This window comes from Hemicordylus capensis, chromosome 3 (genome assembly GCF_027244095.1).
Source record: "Hemicordylus capensis ecotype Gifberg chromosome 3, rHemCap1.1.pri, whole genome shotgun sequence".
NCBI lineage: Eukaryota > Metazoa > Chordata > Lepidosauria > Squamata > Cordylidae > Hemicordylus > Hemicordylus capensis.
Genome location: NC_069659.1, coordinates 140,518,914 through 140,540,779, shown reverse-complemented (window position 1 = coordinate 140,540,779; position 21,866 = coordinate 140,518,914). Strand labels below are relative to the sequence as shown.

General features: G+C 43.0%; 1 long non-coding RNA gene across 1 annotated transcript in view; it reads left to right on the top strand.

Annotated features, from left to right (window-relative positions):
* Nucleotides 1-21,866, top strand: part of LOC128351504 (uncharacterized) — a 45,269-nt gene that overhangs the window by 16,400 nt on the left and 7,003 nt on the right. The window lies entirely within an intron of this gene.

Genomic DNA, 21,866 nt, shown 5'->3' with positions numbered 1-21,866 from the left:
TGATTGATTGATTGTTTACACAATCAGACAGGTGTTATTGACTGGTTTGTTTTATCCAGACATCGAGTCCTTCTCAAGGACCTGGGATGGATGAATTTTATTATCAATGTTGTTACTGTTATTATAGATATTGTCGCAGAATATAGGCTCTTCCCAATAATATTGCTTTTTGTAATTGGCGGTGATTTCTGTGGCCCCTATGGCGTTGAGGTGCTCTTCAAGGTCTTTTGGAATTGCACCTAGGGCACCAACTACCACTGGGATTATTTTGGTCTTTTTCTGTTCTGCCACAGCCTTTCAATTTCGATTTGTAGATCTTTGTATTTGGTGATTTTGTGATTTTTTCGATTTCTTTTTCTTCTATTCTGCTATTCCCTGGTATTGCTATGTTGATTATTTTAACTTGTTTTTCTTTCTTCTCAACTACAGTTATATCTGGTGTATTGTGTGGCAGATGTTTGTCTGTTTGTAGTCAGAAGTCCCATAATATTTTTGCATCTTCATTTTCTACAACTTTTTCAATTTCATGGTCCCACCAATCTTTGGCTACAGGTAGCTTGTATTTTTTGCAGATGTTCCAGTGTATCATCCCTGCTACCTTGTCATGCCTTTGTTTGTCGTCAGTCTGTGCAATCTTTTTACAACAGCTAATTAGGTGATCCACTGTTTCATCTGCTTCTTTACAAAGGCGGCACTTGCTGTTTGTGGTGGATTTTTTGACTTTTGCTCTTATTGCATTTGTTCTTAGTGCCTGTTCTTGTGCAGCCAGTATTAAACCCTCTGTTTCTTTCTTCAAGTAGCCATTCTTAAGCCATTGCCAGGTCTTGGTGATGTCTGATTTTCCACTTATATTGTGCAAATATTGACCATGCAGGGGCTTATTTTTCCATTTTTCTGCTCGGTTCTTGACTTGTTCTTTCTTGTAAGCCTGCTTTGTTTCATTGGTGTTGAATAGTTTCTCATTATTGACCATTTTAAGTGCATCTTTTTCACTGTCCTTGATATATTCTTCAAGGCCTCTTTTCTCCTCCTCTACTGTTTGATGGACTTGCAGCATTCCTCTTCCACCTGAGCTGCGAGGGAGGTAGAACCTTTCTACATCACTGCGGGGGTGCAGAGCATGATTGATGGTCATGATTTTCCTGGTCTTAGGATCTAGCGTCTCTAGCTCTGCCTGGGTCCAGTCTATTATTCCTGCAGTGTACCTGATAACAGGTATAGCCCAGGTGTTTATGGCTTGTATGGTGTTCCCGTCATTGAGTTTGGACTTGAGGATTTTTCTAACTCTCCTGATCTATTCACTTCCAATTTTTCTTTTAACTTCAGTGTGTGCAATGTTATTAGCTTGGGGAATGCCCAAGTATTTGTAATGTTCTTTCTCTTCCAGGTTCTTGATGTTGCTTCCAATTGGCAGTTCTATTCCTTCTGTTTTTGTTGTTTTTCCTCTGTTTATTATTAATGCAGCACACTTCTCTAGTCCAAACTCAGTTGCTGTATCGCTACTGAATGTACAGACAGTGTTTAGCAGTGATTCGATTTCTGACTGGGACTTTCCATACAACTTCAGATCGTCCATGTACAGCAGATGGTTTATTTTACTTGATGTGTTAGATGTTTGGTATCCAAGGCCTGTTTTGTTTGGTATTTGTGAAAGTGGAGTCATGGTGATTACAAACAATAGAGGGGATAGTGAGTCTCCTTGGAAAATACTTCTTCTAATGCTAACCTGTCCAAGTGTCTCGCCATTGATTGTTAACTGTGTACTCCACATGCTCATTGCTTTTTAAAGAAATATCTGAATGTTTTTGCTGACACCAGTTGTTTCTAAACATTTTAGTATCCATGTGTGAGGCAATGAGTCGAAGGCTTTCTTGTAGTCAATCCATGCAACACTTAGATTTGTTTTTCTTCTCTTGCAATTTTCTAAAATCATTTTGTTAATCAGCAGCTGGTCTTCTGTGCCTCTGGTGTACGGGCAATTTCCTTTCTATTCAACTGGAAGCGGTTTGTTAGTTAATAAGTGTTGCATTACTTCACCTGCTATTATTCCAGTTAATAATTTGAACATGGTTGGCAGGCAGGTTATCGGTCTATAATTACTTGGAACTGCACCTTTTGCTGGGTCTTTCATGATGAGATGAGTTTTCCCAATTGTTAGCCATTGTTCAATATCACCTCCTTGCAAAATGTGATTGAAGTGTTTTGATAGTTGTTAGGTGTTTAAGCCAAAAGCCATGCAGTTGATCGTCACCTGGTGCAGTCCAATTTTTAATTTTCTTTGTTCTTTCACTTATTAATTCTGGTATAGTTATTAGATCTTGCATTTGTTGGTTACATTTTTTGATCTCTTTCACCCAGCCTGCTATTTTATTATAATCTATTGGATTGTCCCATAATTTCCGCCAGAATTGCACTGTTTCTTCTTTATTTGGTGTTTCTATGTTTCTTGCAGTTTCTCCTTCTATGCTTTGGTAGAAACGTCTCTGATTCGACTAGAATTGGGGATTCTGCCTGTGTTGTGTAATTCTGGCTTCGTATCTGCTAATCTTCTTTGACACTGCTGTTATTTTCTGCTTTATTATTTTCAGGACTTCTCTAATTTTCCTTGAATCTAGATGATATTTTTGGATCAGATACTGGATCAGATACTATTCTTCTTCTTCTGATGTTTTATATTGATGTTTTAACTGGCTGTGAGTTAACTATCTTGAGACTTTGGTTGCAGGCAGTATAGAAATATGTATAATAATAATAAATTATTATTATTATTATTATTATTATACATATTTCTATATTGCCTGCAACCAAAGTCTCAAGATAATTAACTCACAACCAGCTTAAAACATCAATAGATGTAAAAAGCAATAGTTAAATAAAATAAAATAAAGTAATATATCTGTCACTTCTTTACTTTCTCCCTTTTACAACTGTGTCTATGCCCCAAACAGCTGATGATGTTCAGAAGGCTCTGTAGTCTATAGATGTCTATATAAATAGTTGTTATATTCTATAGCAGGGTTTCCTAACCTTGGGTCCCCAGCTGTTGTTGGACTAGAATGCCCATTAGCCCAAGCCCATTGTAGCTGGGGATTATGGGAGTTGTAATGCAGCAACAGCTGGGGACCCAAGGCCCTTGTTGTATACGATGATCAATACATTATTATTGAATTGTTTAAGTATAGTTTTTACTCTTTCTCCACCACAAACTGTGTTCATACTATTTTCTGAGTTATCTGAACTCAATTTAAGAGATTATGCCTAAAACCAAGAGAATTATCAACAATACATTCTATAGGACACTATCCTCAGATCCTATTGAGGAATACCATAAAGGATATGCTGTACAATCTGATGAAGGAATTCCCTACAGATAGCAATAGCAATAGCACTTACATTTATATACCGCTCTATAGCTGGAAGCTCTCTAAGCAGTTTACAATGATTTAGCATATTGCCCCCAACATTCTGGGTACTCATTTTACCGACCTCAGAAGGATGGAAGGCTGAGTCAACCTTGAGCCCCTGGTCAGGATCAAACTTGTAACCTTCTGGTTACAGGGCAGTTTTACCACTGCGCCACCAGGGGCTCATATACAGAAGATATACAGAAATGTTGTCTGCATTAATATACACCAAGAGTCTCAGCCAAAAATCTCCTATCCAACCCAAATACAAGATGTGGAGGTTTTACAGACAGGGCTTTTATTTCAACTCCACTCTGGTTTGGAGTGTGCCAGTCCACATATTAGCTGGATTTACCCCCGAAGTCCCTGCGGGCTATCAGGGACCAGTGCAGACATGACTCTGTTTTCCACTGAATCAAGGCTGCACATTCCGGCTTAGCCCAAAGTATGTATGGCTTCTAAAAATCCTGAAAAATACCCACGTTTTTATTTGATGTTTAGAGGGGCCACTGCCAATAATTTGGTTTACTTGCACTTTCATGTGTTTTAAAGAAACTGTCTGCTGGGTGGACTTCCTTAACACCAGGTGTCGGCAGAGGAGAGCTTGACAGTTCAACCTGGTGTGTTATTTGAGTCATTTGCAGTTGCAAGCAGGGGAGGGAGGGGTTGTGGCAGATTGATGTGTGAAGGGAGTCCCAAAGGGGAGGGGGAAGGGAGGGACAAATCCCTGAGTTAAATGCAAGCACGAGCAAAATGTGTGTCTTCCTTTGCTTTCAAGTTTGGTCACCATAGGATACCGCTTAAATATGCAGAAGTATGGAAGCTTAACAATGGAGTCTGCAGGTTGGGGTTAAGTGTTCTGTTGTTCTGACTTGTCACTTTTGAGGAAATCCAGCTGGCTGTCAAACTTAAAAAAAAAAAAATTAATACTGATGGGAGGCATCTCGTGCCTCCTGGGATGTGATTGGTTGGAGGAAAAAACCAGAGCAAGCAGCGGGAGGGAACGCTCATAGGAAAAAGATCACAGGGAGTGCGGGGAGGTGCCCACAGCTATGTGAACTGTCCATCTAGTCCCCCGAATTAAACTGCCTCATTCCTCGGATACCCCGTGGCATAAAGCCATGTGTAAATAACTCCCAGGTGATCCTGGGCACCCCATTATTTCAGGCATTGGCACCATCATTTGTAGTGGTGTCTCTGGCTACATGAATGCCATTCTCATACTTTATGTCACTAGTACTACTTGTTATTTGCAGGACAGTATAACAGTGCCAATGTGGAGGAAGCTGCAATCCAATGACAATCTCCTAAAGAACAGGAGATCCATCTTTGCAGCCATGGATATGGAAGGTCTATGCTCCAACATTCCCCGCAAAGACAGGGTACAAGCTCCCAGGAATATGATTCCTGATGACTCCACAGCACAAGTGGCTGTCGAACTCTGCCACATTGTCCTCACCAACAATTATTTTAACTTCTGGACAATGTGTATTTTCAGATCAGTGATACTGCCTTGTATCATTGGGTCCACATACATGCCGACATATTCATGGCTAATTTAGAGTAATGCTTCCTCAACTGACTCCAGAGGCCTCTCATACCTATGACAGATTGATGATGTGGTGCTTAATGATGATACCCTGACCAGATTTAATGCCAGTACTGGACTAATGTCCCGTTTGGATTTGGGGATGGTCTCTAGCTCTATTGCAGGAAAGTGTTCATGGGAGGTTTTGACTGAGTTTCATATGGAAAGTGATAATCTTCCTTCCCTACTAGGTTTGTGGGAACAGGGGTCTTCTGCCCCTCGGTGGAGTTATTCTAAAGCTGACTGGAGTTTGTTTCAGTCACTGTGTAAGCAGGAATTGGCGTATGTTCTAGAATCGGTTTCGGTCAAGGAGTTTTCGGATATTCTTTCTAGTGGGATTTGGAAGGTGGCTTCTCTTGCTATCCTTAGGACTAGGGCCTAGGTGGGATCTAATCGCTCTGTTCCTTGGTGGTCAAAGGAATGTAGATCAGCTGTGAAAGCTAGGAATCAGGCCTTTAGAAGAACTAAACGCTCTCTAGCTGGAGCAGATTTGCTTCAGTACAAGTGTTTAAGGGCTAAAGTTAAGAAAGTTGTATTCCTCAGGGTAGCATTCCTCAGGGTATTCCTCAAGGTACAGCATTCCTCAGGGTAGCATTTTGAGCCCAACATTATTTAATGTAATGGTGAACTATCTGCCTTCAGTCTTGCCACAAGATGTGGTTTGCAGCGTGTATGTAGATGATTGTGCAATTTGGAGCAGGAGTAAGAATCTGGGTGGGGCTGTTGATAAACTGAATAAGGCCCTTTCTATTTTGGAAAACTGGGGGAATGAGTGGGGTTTCAAGTTTTCATCTTCTAAGTCGGTGGGAATGATCTTTATGTGAAGGAAGGTTGCGGTGGCTCCTAGGTTGTTTCTGTATGGCTCCCAAGTTGAGATTGTTCCCAAGTTTAAGTTTTTGGGTGTGTGTTTTTACTCTAAGTTGTCTTGGGTTCCTCATGTCTGTTATCTAGAGGATTGGTGCAGACCTCATCTCAATTTACTGAGGAGTATTTCTGGAAACCATTGGGGAGCAGACCGAAGATCTCTTTTGTTGGTTTATCGTGCTATGGTTTGGTCAGTACTGGATTATGGCTGTCAGGTTTTCTCTTCTGCTTCCAAATCAGTTCTACATAGATTGGACGTGATCCAGACTAAAGCTCTTTGGACCATCTGTGGGGCTTTTGTGACCACACCTTGTAGTGTGCTTCAGGGTGTAACCGGCGAATTGCCAGGGAGTTTACGTCAGAAGTACTTGGATATCATGCTTTGGAACCGTCTACTTAATTTGTCATTTGGGAACTAGGGTAATGCGTATGATTTGTGCTGGGAATTTAGTGATCCCGGGAAATTCCCTGGGGATCGCTATCCTCATGTTGTTCGACTATCTTTGTGGCCTGAACCTACATTTCTTGAAGGGTCACAGCATATGGGGATAGAGACACACTTATATCTGATTTGGCTTTCCCATTCCCTGGAGGTTTTTTTTAGATGAATTGGAGTGAGGACTCTCTTATAGATCTAAAGTTGTAATAAAATCCCTGACTTTTGAAAGGTTATCTCCTGACTTGAATTTTTGTAGGATTTTTACAAATGGTTCTAAATCTGTTCAGGGTGAGAGAGTCTCCGTTGCATTTGTTATACCCAGCTTGGGTATAGAAAAGGGTTATAGATTGTCTGGTGGTGTTAGTACAATAACTACTGAATTGACTGCAGTGGTTCTGGCCCTAGAATGGATTCAGCGTCCTGGGGCAGGGGTGTGTGTAATCTTGTCAGACTCTTTGTCGGGTTTACAGGCCATTCAAGGGGGTAGTTTTCTGAATAAGTCCCCTGTGGTTGCAGAAATCTGGAACCTGAATAATCTTCTTTCGAGGGGTTTTCACATTAGATTCTGTTTGGGTTTGTTCTCATATCGGGATCTTTGGGAATGAACTTGCGGACAAAGTTGCAAAACGATCTTTGGACCATCTGTCTGTAGATTGCGAGATTCCTTTCAATATTATGGAAGTCAGAAACTGGGTTGGGTTAGAGATGAGGAAGCGTTGGCAGAGGGAATGGGATGATGATCTTACGGGTCGGAGGGTATATGCTTTTTGTCGGAAACTGAGTGACTTTCAACTCTTCAGTATTTCGGGAAGGACCCGACAAGTTTCCCTGTTTAAGACATTGACAGGACATTGTTCAACTAAAGATAAGCTGTATCTCATTGGAAAATCTGAAAATGATTTATGTCTTACTTGTGGAGTGACTGAGATTATTGATCACCTTTTGTGGGACTGTGTTCGCTTTTGTGATGAACGTGAATGTTTCTTTCTGTCTCTTAACTTGGTTAATCTCCATGGTAGATAGCTTCAGGAACTTTTTTCGGACCATCAAAGTTGGAAGATTGCTACGTCTCATTTGTGGAGGTTTCTCAAGTCATCTCATCTTTTTGAATATTTGTGATGTCATCTCATCTTTTCGAACACTTGTGAACACTTTTTCAGATTTCCAGTAGGTGGCATTTGTGGGACTTTATGGTCCTGGTACGCCATTACCTTTTACAACAAGAAGAAGACAGATTGATGACCTCTTCACATTAGAATTCATAGGCAAGAAGCCCTTGAGAAGGCTGGCAAGGCCAGACTGGTGCCCAGGAATAACCTACTATAGGACATACGCAGAAGGGAAAATTACAGAACTCCTCTGTTATCTACAGCCTATCCTAGACAATGACTCATTCCTCTCACAGGTCTTGAGCAGCAAGTCTGCCATTAAATGAGTCCCCAGATCTTGAATCGAGGGACTCACCAGCAACAACAGACCACATAACAGGTACAGGAGAATCAGACCCTGTAGCAAAGCCTATGCCAGGCAATATTATTACATGACTTAATAAATATCTGCCATATAATCGGGCTGATTCACTTGCTTACCTTCCTACATGATATATGCTGTCACCTGCCAACAGTACCCTCTGCATTAAAAAAAAAAAGGCATTTCTATGCAAAATATTAAATGGACACAAAGCTTACATCCAGCTATGACAATACTCAGAGACAGATGGGACAGCATCTTCAGTCTCCTATGTGCTTTTGCTACTGACCTGAAATTCTTCAACAATGAATAAGAGTCTCCAATGTAAAACTGCTGAATTGAATTTATCAAGAGGATTGATTCTGTTTGTTCAGGCTTGAATTGAAACAGTTTCCTGTCATTAAAGTCTTAATTAATTTAGCAAGGCTAGGAAGATGTTATTACAGGTTCTGTTTGCATGAATGCTGTCATGAGTGTTGCTGCTAATCATATGCATTTAAGCTTCATAGGCCATAAGGCTGCATTTAATGACAATTTGATTCCCGTGGTTACATTTTCGCCCTTTTTACTTATATCTTTGTGCGTATATACATACCAGCCAACCAAGGATAACACTTCATGCATTAAATGATGTGACTTGTCCATGAAAGGTTTTGTGGTGACAAGCATGACATCTCCTGTATTAGTTTTTAAGGTGCCACATGATTCTTTATAGTTGCAACTTAAGTTGTAGAATCAAGAAGGCTAATGCTCTGAGAGTTGCTAGGGAGCAAACTCCCTTGCCATTGAGCTGTATATGGCTGAAGGTACCTCCTGAGTACCCTTTACAGTACAATCATTTACAGTACAATCTTAAGCTTACTTGCCTCTGAGTAAGCATGCTTAAGATGGTGCGAATGGCTGAATACCTATTGGCAGAAAAAGCCCTTCCGTGAAGTTTTAGTGTAGCTGTGTAAGGAGCATAGCTGAATCTATGTTCTGCTTTAATTGTCTGCGCTAGAGATGAGGTGAGGTGCTGTAGGAACCCTGCATTGCTTCTGTATGAAACAACATCCTATTTCATAAGTATCACACTTAATTACCAACAAAGCCATTTAAGTTAGGTAATTATCGATATGCATAGGAAACGTTTAATCATATCCTTTTCTAATTCACCTAATTGCCTCTATATATGCTACATATTATTCCTGATGTGAAATTCTAGTGTGCTAGTTTTGTTTTACACACCCACATTTGTGATTGATTAGTCAAAGCATCACAATATTTACATATTCAAGCAAATAGAAACAAGCACAGCCAAGGACATAACATCAGGGCGAGTTTTTAAAAAACTGTGTCCTGTTCACACTAAACTTGAAATACGGTGGTAGTCATACACTGACTTATACAGTCGACAAGTCTTTCAGTGTGGGATGGGGCCATAGCTGCTTTGCATGCAAAAGGTCCCAGGTTCAATCCCTGGCATCCCCAGGTAGGGCTGGGAAAGATGCCTGTCTGAAACCTTGGAGAGCCATTGCCAGTCAGAGTAGACCATATTAAACTAGAAGATGGATGGACCATTGGGCTGACTCTGTATAAGGCAACTGCCTAGGTCTGTTCCTATGTCTAAGTGAGGAAGGGCAGCAATATTAGTCTGTCACAGCAAACAACAAAACCAAAAGGTTTAGTGGTACCTTAAATGTGTTCTTTTTAAGGTGTGGCATAAACTTATTGTGGTGTGAAACAGGGAACTTACCAGGGAGTTAGTAAGGGCAGGGCAGTAGACACGATCACTCCTAAGTGTCCGCTCCAACCCACTTCAAAACTAGCTCCGTAGTATACAGAAGAGCCACGTGAGTTGAAGCAGCAGCTATGGAAGCTGAAGCAGCAAAGTACACGACTGGAGTACAAATGGAGGGGGACTCTTCTTGAATTCAATATGACACAGCATAGAGCCCATTTAAAGGTCTATTGTGGCAATATACACAGCAAGGAAGGGATTTTATTCTGCTCATATTGTGTCTGCAAGTTCTCATCCAACATAGCTGTTCCATATTGTTAGGGGTTTAACTCAAGCCCCTTCTGTTTCAAATCTGTTTCTGGAAACAATGTCTCACTGTGACTTATTCAATTACTTTTTTTCAGGAAAAAATCGCTCACATTTGGGCTGATCTGGTTTCCAATATTTCTGCAGGGCCAGTTAGGGAGGTGTCTAGCAATTTGTTTTGCAAAATTAGATTGGATTCGTTTCAATTTGTGACTCCTGAGGATGTGGACAAGCTGTTTGGACTTGTACAACCTACCACCTATTCTTTGGATCCTTGCCCAATATAGGTGATTTCATCTTGCAGGGGGGTTGTTGGAGCTGGCTTAGTTGATATTAATATCTCATTGAGGGAGGGCAGGATGCCACCTTGTTCGAAGGAGACATGATTAGAGCTCTTATTAAGAAATCTACTCTGAATCCCTTGGTGATGGATAATTACAGGCCAGTCCAACCTCCCATGGTTGGGTAAGATGATTGAGAGGCTGGTGGCTGACCAGCTCCAAGTAGTCTTGGATGAAACTGATTATCTAGACCCATTTCAAAAAGGGGTTGAGACTCCTTGGTCGGCCTGATAGATGACCTTCACCAGGGAATTGATGGAGTGTGATTCTGCTGGTTCTTTTGGATTTCAGCAGCTTTCAATACCATTCACCATAGTATCCTTCTGGGTAACCTGGAGGATCTGGGGATAGGAGGCACTGCTTTACAGTAATTCTGCTTCTATGTCTCAGTTAGTTTTCAGATGGTGGTGCTTGGTGACAGCTGCTCTTCAAAATGGGAGCTACTGTATGGAGTCCCTAGGGCTCTACTATGTCACCAGTGCTTTTTAACATCTACATGAAACAGCTGGGTGAGGTCATCAGATGATTTGAGCTGGGTGTTATCAATATGCTGATGATGCCCAAATCTATTTCTCCTTGTCATCAATATCAGGAAATGGTGTTAGCCCTTTAAATGCCTGCCTACGGACAGTTATGGGCTGGATGAGTGATAATAAACTGAAACTGAATCCAAGCAAGATGGAGGTACTCATTGTTGGGGGTCATAATCTGCAAGGCTGGATAGAACTTCTGCATGAAGTTACACTCTCCTAGAAAGAATAGCTTCATAGCTTGAGAGTGCTCTTAGATCTAGGTCTCACCCTGGTTCTTCAGGTTGCGTCTGTGGTCAGGAGTGCTTTTTACCAGCTGTGATTGATTTGACAACTCTGCCCAGTTCTTGAGGAGAATGGCCTGAGAATGGTGTTGTTACCAGCTGGTAATGTTACCAGCTGGTAACATCCAGGTTGGACTACTGAAATTTGCTCTATGTAGGGCTGCCTTTGTACATAGTTCAGAAACTTCAGTTACTCCAAAATGCCGCAGCCAGATTGATCTCTGGGGTACCCCGGAGAAACCACATTATGCCTGTTCCTAAACAATTGCACTGGTTGCCAATATGTTTCCAGGCAAAATACTGGTTATTACTTTTAAAGCCCTGAATGGCTTAGGTCTGGGTTACCTGAGAGAGAACGTTTCTCTACAAGATCCCCACCACTCATTAAGATCAGAAGGGGTCTGACTTCGGGTGCCACCAGTTCATCTGGTGGCAACCTCGGATCGGGCCTTCTCCTCAGTTGTTGCCACTAAGTTTTGGAACATGCTCCCCCTTCCTTGGAGGCCTTCAGAAGAGACATAAATACTCATCTTTTTAGCCTGGCTTTTAATGATATCTAGTTTTAATTTTAATCCTGTTTTAAACATTTTTAAATTTTAATTGTTTTATTATGTGGGACCTTCTGCATGCAAAGCAGATGTGCTACCACTGAGCTACATAATTTGGAAATGTCCCATTGATTTTAATGTCACTTATATAAGCATTAAAATGTTGATTTTAATATAAGTTGACCAAGATCCAAAGAACAAGCAAATTTTGATCAAGTGATGGCTTAACCCTGTTGGGGACGCCCCCCCCCCCCCAAACATTAAACCCAGAGCCACCAACCCAGAGTTATATGGAACCCAGGCCTGTGTCTGATTCCATTTTATAGGAGTTGAATTAAATGCTTGAACTCAAGGTGAACTGACACCCAGATCTCAGGACTGCCTCATGTACTGCTCTGTGAAAGAGGAGGTAATCCAGCATTGTATTGTGAAATGGGCACTCACAGAAACACAAGGGCTAGGCCTGAGCTAATCAATATGCTAAAATGTAACTCACTATCAGATAATGTCTGTGGAAGAGGCCAGGGGCTGATCTCCCCTTTCCTGTTGCAAGAGATCTATGTTAATCTTTGTCAATTAATTGCTATACTCAATTGCTCTCTATAGAAATTCCACTCTAGGTAAATGCACACAAAGAAAACACCTGTAGATTAAATCCTTGTACTAACACCTTTTGGGATCAGGCTAGCAAATCTGGGACAAGAGAAGGGGCCCATTTGTAACTCAGAGATGCAGATTTGCTTTGGGCAATGTCCCCCCCTTCTAAGCTTATGGCTTACAGAAGATGGGATTCAGATCTCTCTGGACTGGCTGAATAATTAAAAGAGATATCCAGAAGGTAACAGCAAGTTGTCACCTTTTGGGACACAGGAAGAATGGGAATATTTTGAATAGACTCTATGGGGATCAAAGGAAGATACAACTATAAAGAATGAGGCTTACTGGACAGAGAGCTAGCAGTCTTTTGCCTACAAGCAAGATCTGCTCATGAGCAATCCAAGGGTTTGCTGCCCAAGCCGCGGGGCTAGAGGCAGGAACTCTTTCCAGGGAGAAGGGACTGTTTGTGACTTCTGCTGCGAAGTGAGAAGTCAAGACTCCCCAGCCATGATACTCCCAAGCAATCTTGTGCCTACAAGCAAGATCTGCTCATGAGCAATCCAAGAGTTTGCTGCTAAGCCACGGGGCAACAAGCAGGAACTCTGTCCATGGACATGAACTCTGTGACTTCTGCTGCACAGTGAGAAGTCAATACTTCCCCAACCATGGTGCTCTGACTCTCAGCCTTGCTCTGAGCAAACTGCATGCTTGATCATCACTCTAAAAGCTCCTGTCCCCAGCCATAACCTCGCTCCTTCAGCTGAAAGATCCACCGTTCTCAAGCCTCTGATCCAGGTAATATGCTGCCTTCACAAGCCTTGGGATCCCTCTTCCCTCCTTTCTACAAATCACTGCCATCACTCTCCTAAGCCCCCCCCTCCTTCCTTCTTCTCTCTAAATGTTTTATTTAGGATTTGTTAGATTATTAGATAGCTGTAATTACTGATTGCACACACATATGTTAGTTAGTCACATTACACTACACTTTGAATTGGAAACATGTTTTTAATTTTGTCCTGATGAGCAACTTTTTCATAATAAAGCCCATTGAACTTTCTGAGTGTGTCTCTCTCTATCTCTGTTTGCGCGCCCAAATCCTACATGGTCACCATCGCCAAGAACCAATTCAGTTTGTGTATTATGTGACTTTCCCTCTTTCCCTCTGAGCATGTACAGAGTGCGAAACCAGGTGTAGTTCACAACAACCCCCGCCCCCTCACAGTTTAACAATGAAAAGGGGAGGGAGGGAGGAAAAGATAACTCTGCAAGTCAGATCCAGTATGTCTTGGGCAAATGAAAAGACATTTTGGCTGACACAAGGAACCCCGCTCACTCTCCCAAGTTCTGCTGATTCCCTCCTCCCACTACAGCTTCCCAAGCCCCATCTCATGCCATTCTGAAGGGAAAGGGGGTGAGAAAGCCCCACTGTGCAAGCAGATCTTTGCTTGTAATACTCTGGATCCAGCCCTACGTATGTATTTTGGATAAGTATTTGTGCTACTATTTCACGTGCATTCTGGAAAGGCAGGGGATCTTTCAGGAAGGACATTTGTTCCACAGCTTCCTTCCCCAGTCAGTGATCTCATACCACACAAGCATGTGTTCCATATTTACTTAATGCTTTGTCACACACCTGGAAAGGTAGGGGTGTGTGTGTGTGTGTGTGTGTCTGTGTGTGTGTGTGTGTGTGTGTGTGTGTGTGTGTGTGTGTGTGTTGATGCTAGCTGAGAAGGCCTGGACTATTCTGGCCATGGATGGAAAACAGAACGGTTGACATCCTGACTAAATTTACTAGAAGTCCTATTGAAAATTTATAGTTCTTTAGAATAACTCCCGAGTAGCACTATTTAAAGCAGCGCAGCGGGGAAATGCTTGACTAACAAGCAGAAGGTTTCCAGTTCAAATCCCCGCTGGTACTATATCAGGCAGCAGCGATATAGGAAGGTGCTGAAAGGCATCATCTCATACTGCGCGGGAGATGGCAATGGTAAACCCCTCTGGTATTCTACCAAAGACAACCACAGGGCTCTGTGGGTGCCAGGAGTCAAAATTGACTTGACGGCACACTTCACCTTAGCACTATTTAGTATTTTAGTCAAGATGTCAGCCAATGACCCCAGTAGTTACAGAACATGGCCATTCTTGTTAGAAGAATACCCTTGGTCATCATGGCTGTATTGGAACATTGTGATCTTGGTGTGTATTCACAACATACAAGTGTGTATTCACAACATACAAGTACTTTTTGTGTCATTTGCAGCAGCGCATTAGGTGCTGTGTAGAATATAGGAGAAACAGTCTCTGCTTAGAGATCTTACAGCTGTTGAAAGAGTAGATTTATGTAATATCAGGAGTGGGAGTTTGCAACAAAAGCAGAATTTAATTATTACTGCTCATGAATTATTTTTTTAACAATATGTTCTGCATGGGAAAAGGAGATTATGTAGTATGGTGTTGCATTAGAACAGTAGTCTCCACCTTTGCACCAATTGTCTTTTAGCAGTAGCAAGAATAAGAGCAGGTAATGCTGGTTAATCCAGTCCAGTAGAAGCAAATAGTACTCCAGAGAAGGTTCATGATTGGTTATCAGAATTCAGAGAATGCAAAGGTATGCAGGAAGATATAATTTGAAGAGAATATTTGTAGAAAAATCATAATAGCATTTAGATGTTTGTACACTTCATAGTCCTTTATTTGCAGCCCTTACTACACTGCATCTGTTGACCTTACTCTTGTGTATCCTTTGGCTTGTGAGAGTCATTCTGAGATGTACTTCTATTTAGTCCTTTCTTTAATTGTTTATTAAGCATGTGTGTATTATACAAAGTACTGTATGTAATTAATTAATCTGAAGGAAGTGGAATTTGGTGACAGTTTCACAGAAGAAAGTGATGAGCCTAGAATGGCAGGAGGATTTGGATAGTTTAAATGGGCCGGTTTGAGCAAGAAGCCCACCAGCCTGTCCTAAACATGGGAGAGACACGCATGGATACATGTTTCCCTCCCCTAATGTGGTGCACCATCCTGCTGCTCCCTAGTTATGTGTTTAGGGTGGTTCAGATGAATTTATATGTTGAAATTCGTGCATTTTGGAGTGGTTCAGATTAACCACTCCCCTGTGGTTAGGCTCACCCAGGGGGTGCCCTTCTCACACACTCTGGGCCATGTTTCAGGCCTTCTCTGGGTCTTTGAGAGCAATGACATCCAGAACCAATAGTGCTTGCCTGGCTGTTCAAAGCTTCCTTTCCAATAGATCTACTCGGCAGGAGGAGGAAGAAGGCGCTCGTGTCATCACAGACCTCCAATTAGGTCTCATTAAACTGCAGGAAGGGGAGAGCTTGGAGTCTGGACCTCAACCCTTTACTTGCATCCAGAGCTTTGCTGGTACAACAGCTCACCCTGGGAAACTCCCTGGGAAGTTTTCCTCAGTCCCTGGCTCCACTCTTGCTCTTCCATTCCTGACTCCAGTCCTTCTTTCCTGTTTCTGATGCCAGCCTTGCTCGAACAACCTGCTGCAGCTGCATTCTCTGGCAACCCTGCTCGTTGCCGGTCTCTGCTTTGCCTGGCCCTGCCCTCGCTTTGGCATTTGCCAGGCTACATATAAAGCACCTCCACCAGATGCCTTGTACATCCTTCCTTGCCCAGGCCATAGATACTGGCATTCAGACACAGAAGGTAATGGAGTCTTCAGCCTCCACTTCTGCAATTGGCAGGCAGCGTGAAGTCTCTGGATTAGCCAGACCTGGTACAGGTACTAGGGATTTTACCTTCTGCCTCTGCTTGGTCAACAAAAGAGTACTCTCTGCTTGCTGCACTTCAGGTCTCTGTTCCTAACTCATGAATCCCTTCAGATCTTGATTTGAGTATATGGCTTCCCACTGCTCCAGCCTGACCCATTAAACTGAGAGGTAACAAGCTGAGACTGAATCCAGATAAGACAGAGGTACTTACTGTGTGGGGTCAGAACTTGGGAGATGATTTTGATCTGCCTATCCTGGATGGGGTCACACTTCCCCAGAAGAAACAGGTACGCACTCTGGGGGTGCTTCTGGACACACAATTCTCCCTGGTGTGTCCCAAGTTGAGGCAGTGGCCAGAGGTACCTTTTATCAGCTTTGGCTGATATGCCAGCTGCATCAATTTCTTGAGATAAATGACCTCAGAACAGTAGTACATCTGCTGGTCACCTCCAGACTTAACTACTGCAATGCGCTCTATGTGGGGCTGCCTTTGTAAGTAGTCCAGAAACTGCAGTTGGTCCAGAATGCGGTAGCCAGGTTGGTCTCTGGGTCATCTCGAAGAGACCATATCACTCCATCTTAAAAGATCTACACTGGCTGTCGATAGGTTTCTGGGCAAAGTACAAGGTTTTGGTTATAACGTATAAAGCCCTAAACAGCTTGGGCCCTGGGTATTTAAGAGAACATTCTTAAATACTATGAACCACAGCATCCAGTTAGATCATCTGGAGAGGTTTGTCTGCAGTTGCCACCAGCTCATCTGGTGTCCACTCATGGATGGGCCTTCTCCATTGCTGCCCTGAGGCTTGCCCCTGCTGAAATAAGAGCCTCTCCATCTCTTACAACTTTTAAAAGGGTAGTCAAGACTCATTTGTTCACCCAGGCTTTTAATTAGATACTGTTTTAACTGTGTTTTAATAGTTTTAACTTTTAAATTTTAATTGTTGAAATATTTTTATCTTTTTATTAGTTGTTTTTATCCTCTTGTAAACCACCAGAGAACTTGTGTTTTGTGCGGTATAAAAATATGTTAAATAAATAAATAAACAATAAATAAACTGTTCATTATATCATATCTTGGGTCCTCCTCCTCATGGTAGCCTGGTGGTTCAGAAGTCGAATCAGGAATTTCATAAAGCTAAAAATATTTGAGAAATATATATGACTGCATCAGTCAAAATGAACCCCACATAACAGTTCAAAGATCACAATACATACTTTCAGAGAAAGCACTGAGGCTAAATAATTGAATCAATATTCTAGCGGCTATATGTATAACAGGGTTATTTATAGAAGCCGGGTCTCAACATTTTCCTTTAACCAACTGGAAGAGACAACCGAGATGTGGCAGCAGCCCAGCGTACAGCTGCCCTGTGCTAACTGGTTCTGAATGCAGGATTGCCAAAAGCAGGAACTGGGTTGTTTGCTGGCTGTTTTTTTTTTTTTTTTTTTTTTGTGCTTTTTTTTTTTGCTAGTTGGAAGTTTGATATATTGCAATTATATCAAATCTCTTCTTTCTCTGCAGTATGACAATTAATATAAAGCCATAGAGCATGTGCTTTTAAATACAGGAGGACCTGAGTATTCACAGGGGTTCCATTCCAAGCTGCAGCTGCAGATATGAAAACCATGAATATCGAGTTAAGGGAACCTATGGGATTGTGAGGGTTAGGTTCCTGGTAAGATGAAAATGGCAGAAAATTGGTCCAAAGTGGCAGAAAACTGGCCCAATTTCACGTGTGGAGCTTCTTACCTTGCTCTACTCCTCTCCCTGAGTCGTTCTGTGGCCCCAAATCCACCAAAAATTGGCTTTTTTCTTTCTATGTTTTTCCCACAAAGATGGGAGCTGTTTTGTGGCTCTGTCAAAGAAAATGGCAGCTGGAAATTACCTCTGCTGTCATTTCTGGCCACCTCTGACCCACAGATACCAAGGTCAGCGTGTGTCCCCCCCCCCACCCCACCCCGTGTATGCCAAGGTCGGGTGTCTTTTTCTGGACCACGGCTATGCAAATCCATTTATATGGAATCCGCAGATAACGAGATCCACCTCTCTGTGTGTGTGTGTGTGTGTGTGTGTGTGTGTGTGTGTGTGTGTATAATATTTTATATATAAAATTCATGAAGATTCGTAACTAACCTTTTGAATTTCTTGACAGTGTCAGCAGGGATGTGGATCCAGTTGACATAGTATACTTGGACTTCCAAAAAGTTGTTGACAGAGTTTCCCATCAAAGGCTCTTGAGTTAACTTAGCAGTCATTGAATAAGGGAACAAGTTCATGTGTGGATCAGTAACTGGCTGAAGGACAGGAAACAGAGAATAGGAATAAATGGGCGGTTTTCACAATGGAAGTAGGTAGGAAGTGGGGTCCCCCACAATCTGTATTGGGACCAGTGCTCTAACGTGATCATAAATGATGTATAAATTGGGGTAACCAGTGAAGCGGCCAAATTTGAAGAGGACGCTAAACTATTTAGGGCAGTGAAATCCAAAACAGATTGTGAGGAGCTCCAAAAGGATGTCTCCAAACTAGGTGAGTGGGCAACAAAATGGCAAATTGTAAAGTAATGCATATTGGGGCAAAAGTCTCAACTTCAAATATACACTGATGAGGTCTGAGCTGCCAGTAAGTGACCAGGAGAGAGATCTTGGGCTCATGGTGGACAGCTCATTGAAAGTCAGTATTGCCACAACTCGGTGTGTGGCAGCTGTGGGGAGAAAGGCAAATTCCATTCTAGGGATCATTGGGAAGGGGACCGATTTTTTTTTTTTTGAAAGCTAGTATTATAATGCCCTTGTACAAATCTATGGTGCAGCCATATTTGGAGTACGGCATACCGTTCTGGTCACTGTATCTTTAAAAGGACACTGTAGAACTGGGAAAGGTTAAAAAGTGGGCAACCAAGATGATCAGAGGCCTAGAACACCTTCCTTATGAGGCAAGGCTGTGGCATCTGGAGCTTTTTAGTTTGGAAAAAAAGCCCCTACAGGGATACATGATAGAGGTGTATAAAATTATGTGTGGACTAGAGAGAGTGAAATTTTCTCCCTCTCTTACAACACTAGAACCAGGGGTCATCTCATGAAACTGAAGGCCAGGATCAACAAAAGGAAGTACCTTTTCACACAACGCATAATTACTCTATGGAATTCTCTGCCACTAAATTTGTTGACAGCCACTAGCTTGGATGGCTTTAAAAGGGGCTTAGTCAAATTTACGAAGGACAGGTCTATCTATGGCCACTAGTCTGGTGGCGATAGGCCACCTCCAGCCTCAGAAGCAAGATGCCTCTAAATACCAGTTTCAGGGGAGTAACAGCAAAAGAGAGGACATGCCCTCACCTCTTGCCGGTGGGCTTCTCAGAGGCATCTGGTGGGCCACTTCAGCAGGGCTGTTCTTTGGATCATAAGAATGTAAAAGTCTCCTGAGATGCACACAAGGGCTTGCATACGTGCCTTGAGGTGTCCTCCTTTCATAAGCTGGCACAGCTTTACAAGAGAGGCTGCTTATGCAGTTTTCTCTTCAATGAATGCGGGGAGAGCATCCCCAGCACAGCATCGCCCCGGTGGCTGTTCCTGGTGTCCACCTTATGTTTGTTTTCATACTATGAGCTCTGTGGAGACAGGAAGCCATCTGGTATGTATGTATTATGTATGTATGTATGTAAACCGTTCTGGGAATTCTTGTTGAAAAGTGGTATACAAGTATTCGTAGTAGTAGTGGTAGTAGTAATGCAATAAAGGGGTGGCTATTTGTTTGTATGGGGGCTGTTTCTGGAAAGAGAAAGTGCACAGAACCCCACTGGGCATATATACTGCATTGTCCATGTGGGAGGGCCATTGACCAGTAGCATCGTTGGGGGCAGGGGGCATGTGCCCCCAATGCTTGGACCTCCCTCACCTCGCCTCTTCTGCAACCACCACCACCTCCTCCTCCTTCATCCTTGAGGTGGTGGCAGAGGAGTTAACCAGCGCTGCCCGGCATGTGAAAAGCAAACACGGACGTGGTGGTAGGTGTGCCCACACCACTTCCTGGCTGGCTTTTTGCCAGGGGCAGTGGCGCATTGTTTATTTCTGTTGCCGCCATTGAGGCAGTGGTGGGTGCTTAAGGTTAAAAATGTCACAGCACCTATGGCACCGCAACAGTCTGGGCCCAGCCCCGGAACCTTTGGGTGCATAGCAACGCCCCTGCCATTGACATTTATTGATTTCATTTTTATCCCTCAGGAAGCACAAGGCAGCATACATGGTATTCTTCCCTCAACTTATCATCACCACATCTCTATGACATGGATTAGACTGACCCAAGACTGAACTTCATGGCTCAGTATGGATTTGGATCTTTGTCTTTTTGCATACTACCCACTGCACCACACTGGTTTGGTGGTACACCACACTCTTGTGTGGTGTAGTGCATAGTAATGACACTTTCATTATCATGCCCCATGATCAGTGGCACTCTTACCCCTGGACTTTGGGACTGAAGTCCAGGGCCTTCACATGCCCTGGACCCCCACAAATCCTCTTTAGTCTGTCCTGGGTGATATGATCGCCACTGGCCTGCACTGCACCAGGTGGCCAAGTGTGATTATGGCCTGTGCCTAAGTGCTTTAGAGACAGAGTGGGGAGTGGGGAAAGAAAGATTAGGGATGTGCAAAAAATTTCGGGAACAGAACGATCTGTGCCCGAAACGAACAATTTTGGGTGATTCGGGGCCGAACCGAATCACCCCCGATGTCCCCCGATATTTTTCGGGCACGAGCCAAATCACCCAAATTTCGGACCTGAAAAATTCGGGTGATTCGGTTCATGGTTGATTTTTGGTGATTTTTTTAAGTTTTAGTGACTTTGGGGCAGTTCGGAGGCATAGCATGGGATCTGGGCAAAAGGAGTGGGGTGGGGTGGTAGTGCCTAATGGATGCAGGCTACCACCCCAATTTCAGGGGGATTGGGCAAAGGGCTGATTTTTGGGAAATTTCTGAAATTTTCATGTCTTTGGGGCAGATTGGGGCAGAAAGTGGGGCCTGGGGCAGAATAGTGGGGTGGGGTGGTAGTGCCTAATGGGTGGAGGCTACCACCCCAATTTCAGGGGGATTGGGCAGAGGGCTGATTTTTTGGGAATATTTGAAGTTTGGGTGTCTTTGGGGCAGATTGGGGGCAGTAAGTGGATCTGCCCCAAAGGAGTGGGGTGGGCTGGTAGATAGTGCCTAATGGGTGGAGATTACCACCTGTCCCCAATTTCAGAGTGATTGGGCAGAGGGGTGAATTTTGGTGAATTTATGAGGTTTATCTTCATAAGGTGAAGTGTGCTAAATTGATTACTTCCTCATATTATTCATAGTAATTGAGGTGTGAAAAAGTGAAAGTGGGGTCATGAGAGTTGTTTAATTGAAAAAAATCTCATTTGCTATGATAGAATGAGAATTCACACCTCAGAAAAAACTTCCAAGCGTCCAAACTCTTGCTCAGTGCAGGAAAACCACCCTTCGGCAATGTTTCCAAAACAGACCTACTTCCGCCTTCCCATGCAAATAGCCTCTTCTGCAGGGATGCACAACACAAATGCCCTGGTGGGCTGGAACCAACCATGATTTGGTGCATGGGACTGAGGTCAATTTAACTTACTACATTAACATTATTTAATATATTAATAAAAGAGAGGGGGCAGAGGGTTAGTGTCAGTAGGCTTCATTCGGGGGGCAGGGGGCATCTGGTCTCAAGCGGCCAGCTGCATTGAGCTGCTGCTGCTCATCAGTGGGAAAGGCCAAGAGCTCTTTCATGGCTCTTGTTGTTGCTGCAGGATATTCCTTTCTGGGAGCCAGCAAAAAAAAAAAAAAAGTCCCTGTGGGCCAGATCTGGCCCCCTGGCCTTATGTTGTGCAGGCCTGCCCTGCTGTCAGCCACTGTGTGTCCAAGCGAGGTGGATTGCCGTCAGTGCTCCAAGTGTAACATGTGGAAGGGTATCCTTAGGGCCCAAACAGCAACTGAATGTTGCAAGAATGTAAAACAAGTTATATATGTACATTTATACAAATA